The following is a 5286-nucleotide window of genomic DNA, read 5'->3' as shown; positions in this document are numbered from 1 at the left end:
GTGGGCAGGGCTGCTCTGCCAGGGGTTCTGTGCCCTCTGGAACACGCCCTGTGCCCCTGGTGCAGGTATTACTGTGCTGCTGGTGCCCAGACCCCCACGCCCAGCGACGGCCTCTCGGGAGCTCCGTGTCCCCCGGATCACTTCTGTCCCCCCGGCTCCAGGGCTCCAGCCCCGTGTCCCCCTGGCTCCCACCTGCCCCACAGCCACGGGGAGCAGTGCCAGCCTTGCCCAGGGGGTCAGTACTGTGTCTCTGGAGAGGAGCCAGCGCCCTGCCCACAGGGTGAGTTGAGCTCCCGCTTAAATGTCTGGTTTGCCCTCGGTTTTCCAAAGGCTGCTGATCCTGATCCGTCCTGTCTTTCTTTCCCAGGGTATTTCTGTCCTGAGGGCACAGCTCTTCCAGTTGCTTGTCCAGCAGGATCCTATAACCCTTCCCAAAGGCAAACCAGCTGCCTCCCCTGTCCTGAAGGGTAAGAATGAGAGAGTGACCTTTACACATGAGTAAAGGGACTACTGGAAATAATTGTTTATCCAGCCACCCATGGCTGGCTGGATATGGTGGGAAAAGCAGGGTGGGCAAAGTAGGATGAGGTGGGAAAATGAGTTATTTTATCACTTGTCTCCAGGAGGAAGCAGAGCAGCTGCTGAGCTCTGCTTCACAGCACTGTGTAGATGATTATGGGACCAGGAAAAGTCCGAACTCCATATCCATGGAAGGGGATTTAGGCTGTTCAGAGCACAGAAACCAGTTGGCACCGTAAACTTTGCTCCTGTCTGGAGATAATAGAAGGTTCCCTTGGCAACAGGCTGGCAGAGGCCTGTTGAAGGGGAAGAGGATCTTGAAAATCACCTGATGCTGAGCCTGGCTGTTCCTTGGGGGATTTATCTCCAATTACTGAGTGGATTTGACCTTGATTAACTTTTACAAGTTGATGAATCACAGCCTGGATATGTTATGACTCAAGTTAAGAAAATTATGTCTCTGTGGCTTTTGCAATTATGCCATCAATTTGGCACAGGAGGAAACAACTGAGGATGCAGTGATATGCATAAGAAGCTCTTTTCTGGTCAATACAGTGCAGCAGCCACATTAGACAACCTGGTCCCACCACTGGTGGGAGGGTATTTGTGGATAGATTATTACTAGGAAAATTAGAATAGAATATTGCTAGAATATAGTATATATTCTACAATATATATTATATATAATATATTACTAATTTTGTATATTTTTATTTTATTAGATATTATATATTAGTAATATATATATTAGTATATATATTACATATATACTATATGTAATATATATTATATGTAATTATGGATGTATGTATACATTATATATGTAATTATATATATTATATAAGTATATATTATATGTAATTATTATCATTATTATCCTAATTATCTATTATTATATTTTATGGTTTTGTTTTATATATTACTATGTATTATATATTACTAATATTATATACCATTACTATATTTTGTATTCTATATATTTTATATATATGTATAAAAATATATATTATTTGAATAGAATATTACTAGGAAAATTTTTTCCTTCCTTTTTATTTTTTTTTTAATCTCTCCTTGGACCAGGTTCTTCTGCCCCAAAAATTCCTCTTCCTTTTTGGAGAATGAATGCTCAGCTGGCCACTACTGCCCTGCAGGTACTGCTTCTGCAGCTCAGTTCCCATGTCCCAAAGGGACTTACAACCCCCAGACTGGGAGCAGCCTGAGGTCTCACTGCACCCCCTGTGACCCAGGTAACACAGATCCCTCAGCAGGGTGACAGGAGAACGTGTGACAATGGGCACTGAATGTGTTTGATGTTTGGTGGGTGGGTTTTGTGTGTCTCTGAAGTACCTTTCTGGATTTTTCTGCTCTTACTCACGGCATTATTTTGCTTTTCAGGGCATTACTGTGCACTTGCAGGGCAGCCCCACGTTACAGGGCCCTGCTTGGCTGGGTTTTACTGCACGGGAGGTGCCTCCAGCCCAACACCCACGGATGGTCTGCAGGGGAACACATGTCCCAAGGGAGCTTATTGTCCTCTGGGCTCTGCCCTCCCACAGCCCTGCCCTCCTGGTCACTACAGCAGCTCCTCTGGGAACACTGGCATCGAGGGCTGCCTCCTGTGTGATGCAGGTACAAGGCTGGAAGAAAGGATTGATGAGATCTGAGCCATTTTGGGGGCTCTGAGAAGCTGTGGTTCCAGAGCAGGCACTCCTGAGGCACTGCCTCCTTGGAGAGAGGTGTTGGTGGAGCACACAGAGGCTGAATCTGCCATTTTCCCACATAAGTGGATACTCAGAGTGAAGTGCAAGCTGAGAGTTTCCCTTTCCAGCCTTTCTCTGGATGTTTTCACACTCAGAGATGACACAAGGGCTGTTTGTTCAGGCATGGAAGCTCTGCACCTGCAGCCACTCCCACTGAAAGCATCTCCAGGAGAAGAGCTGTGGGTGGCATCAAATGTGGTGCTTCAGTGAATATTTCCTCACTGTGTACTTGCTGTTGTCTGTCTTGTGTGGCCAATATCACAGAATATTCCCACAAGGATTATCAATATCATTATGGTCTTTTTAATTTATGGTCCTTCTTAATTTCAGGATATTTCTGTGATGGGACTGGACTTGTCTCTCCAAGTGGATTATGTGAGGCTGGATTCTACTGCAGTGGAGGAACCATTTCTCCTAAACCTCCCAGGGTAAGCTGTGCTTGTGATATAAATACTACAAAATATCATATCTCTGGAACTGAAGACCATAAGGGCACCTTAGTTTTTTGGGTCTGGATTAAACTCTCTTTTACTGTATTATCTCATCAGGTATATCTGGTTTATTGATAGTGAAAGAGGCCAGAGATGACAAGGCACACCTGGTGTTCTTTGAGCTTTACATCTCAAAGCTGGGCAAAAGTAGCTCTCTCTTTGCATGTTGATGCTGCAGAGCAGAGTGGAATGCCAAATCTGATTAAAATTACTGAGGTTGGGAGTGCCTGAGTTTGATTAGAATGCTGATTCTGTCAGCCTTCCTCTGAGGCAAAATACAGGCTGAGTTTGTAAAGATGATAACTCGACAAGGCACTGGCTTTGTGCCACAGCTCACTGAGATTTATTATGGGCAGAATTCTGATCTTTTATTTTGGGAAAAGATAGGTGTGCAGCCTGGGAGACTGCAGGGTGAGCACAGGATTTCATACTCTTCTTCTCTTCACCAGTGGAGTCTGGCAGAGACCTTTTTGCGAGGGCAGCCTCTGAGTTTTCAGGCTGTAACTGTGGGGTTTCTCTTCCAAGACAACAGCCAGTGGAGGTCCCTGTCCCCCTGGCCATCACTGTGTGATGGGGAGCAGCAGAGCCCAGCCCTGCCCTGCAGGGACCTACAGCCCGTCCTGGGGGCTGGCACAGTGCCTGGGGTGCCCAGAAGGCTTTTACTGCACGTCTGCCTCTGCAAACTACACAGCCTGTCCTGCAGGTGGGTGTGACTGCACCTCCCAACCTCAACCTGCTCAGCCTCAGCCCTGATCCCTTCATTTGGTGCAGCCCATGGGATGTTTCTGTGACACACAGTGACAAACTGCAGGATGGGCCCACAATCAGCCCTTCCCAGAAAGAGAACAAGGGAATTCCACGTGTGGTTCTTCCCAGGTTGTCACCAGCACGTGTTAACTGTCATGAAACCATCTTTTCTTCCCTAGGTCATTATTGCCCCAGGAATACAGAATTTGCCACACAATATCCTTGTCCTCCTGGAACCTACAGTGAAGCTTTAAATCTCTGGGATGCTTCCAAGTGCCAGCTGTGCCCTCCTGGAAGGGTCTGTTCCAAGCCAGGACTGGCAAGACCAGATGGACTGTGCATGCCTGGGTGGTTTTGTCCACCTGGATCCACGTCAAGCAAACCAGTGTTTCCTGGGAATTACTCAGGTATGAAGGGGAACAATAAATTGTGTTGATGGTTGCTTTTGAGGAGGATATTAGGGTCACCTGAAAGGCCTAATCAGGTTCAAGGTGGCTTTTTTCCCCTTTTTATTTTCCTTAATTCAGTGCTGTAGTTCTGTTCTTCCTGAGCTCTCTCAATACGGTTTTTGCAGTAATGTTTGCAATTCCTGTGTTTCATCTCAGGCTGTGTCTTTTCCATTAACAGGGATGGCAGCCCCACCTTCTGGATCTGTTGGGTTGTGCCAAGCAGGAACCTTTTGTCCTGCTGGGTCATTTCTTCCTCTTCCCTGCCCTCCAGGTAGGAGAAGAGTCTTTTTTTCCTGCCCAAGTTTGTTGGGTTGGAGTTTTTGTACCTCTGTGCTCTGTCCCCTTTTTACCAGGATCCCCAGGGAAACCCAGTCGTGCTGTGACTGGTTCTGGTGCCCCTGAAATGCTGACCTTTGGTTCTGTCCCCTGCTCCAGGTTGGTTCTGTGCCACCTCAGAGCTGGCAGCTCCATCAGGTCCCTGCCAGGCTGGATTTTACTGCACAGGGGGCTCCACACTCCCCAACCCCAGGGATGGAGCAGTGGGAAACATCTGTCCCCGAGGCCACTTTTGCCCTGCAGGGAGTTATTCTCCCTCTCCCTGTCCCCCAGGTAGGTTTGATGGCAGCTGGGAGTCTTTTGGGAGTCAAATGGGAGTCATTTCTCCTCCCAGTGCCCAGGGAGCTGCTGAGCTTGTCTGAGCTTGTGCCAGTGCTCTGCAGCCCCCTGAGCCTTGACTGTGTTCCCCAAGGGACAGCTCTTATCAGCATGAAAACAGCCTCTAATGCAGGGCTGTTGCATTGGAAAATCAGCCCGAAATCTGCATTTAGACAAGATTTGCAGGACTGGCCCTGGAGTCCCCGTGCTGCTGTTGGGGAGGGAAGCTCTTGGCTGAGCCCTCCTGAAGGACAGGTCACAGTGAGAGCCTCTGTCCTTTATCATCACCATCAAAGAGACAAAGGGTTAAGTGCAATGAGAGACTGTGGAGTGGTTGGTTGTTTCCTGGATTAAATCTATAGCTGCATTAAGCATTGCTCAGACCAGAAATAAATCCTAGAATTATAGAGTTCACCCCAGCCAGCAACCAGGACCAAGCTCTCCCAGACCCCTCTTCAAGGAACCTGTCATCTAAGGAAGTGGTGGAACTGTATTCCCTTTGAATTCCTTCTTATCCAGCAGCCCTTTGGCATCTTCTGCAGGAGGGAGCTGGGACCAGTGTAGTTAGAAAGTTACTGTGTGAGCAGCTCCACGAGCACTTCCAGCAGGGCCTGGGAGGATGTGACAGTGTGATTTTGGTGGGTTTTGGTTTCCAGGCTCCTTCCT

The 5286-nt window shown here is 47.8% G+C and overlaps 1 long non-coding RNA gene across 1 annotated transcript; it reads left to right on the top strand.

Moving 5' to 3' along the window:
• The first annotated feature begins 3704 nt into the window (after positions 1 to 3704).
• On the top strand, positions 3705 to 4539 carry LOC113975407. Its single transcript, XR_003536818.1, has 3 exons — positions 3705 to 3924; positions 4145 to 4237; positions 4402 to 4539. It is a non-coding gene; the product is annotated as an uncharacterized LOC113975407 (long non-coding RNA).
• Positions 4540 to 5286: the final 747 nt, after the last annotated feature.

This window comes from Neopelma chrysocephalum, unplaced genomic scaffold, assembly GCF_003984885.1.
Source record: "Neopelma chrysocephalum unplaced genomic scaffold, ASM398488v2 Primary Assembly neopelma1_138, whole genome shotgun sequence".
Lineage (NCBI taxonomy): Eukaryota > Metazoa > Chordata > Aves > Passeriformes > Pipridae > Neopelma > Neopelma chrysocephalum.
This window is presented reverse-complemented; position numbering and strand designations above follow the sequence as displayed.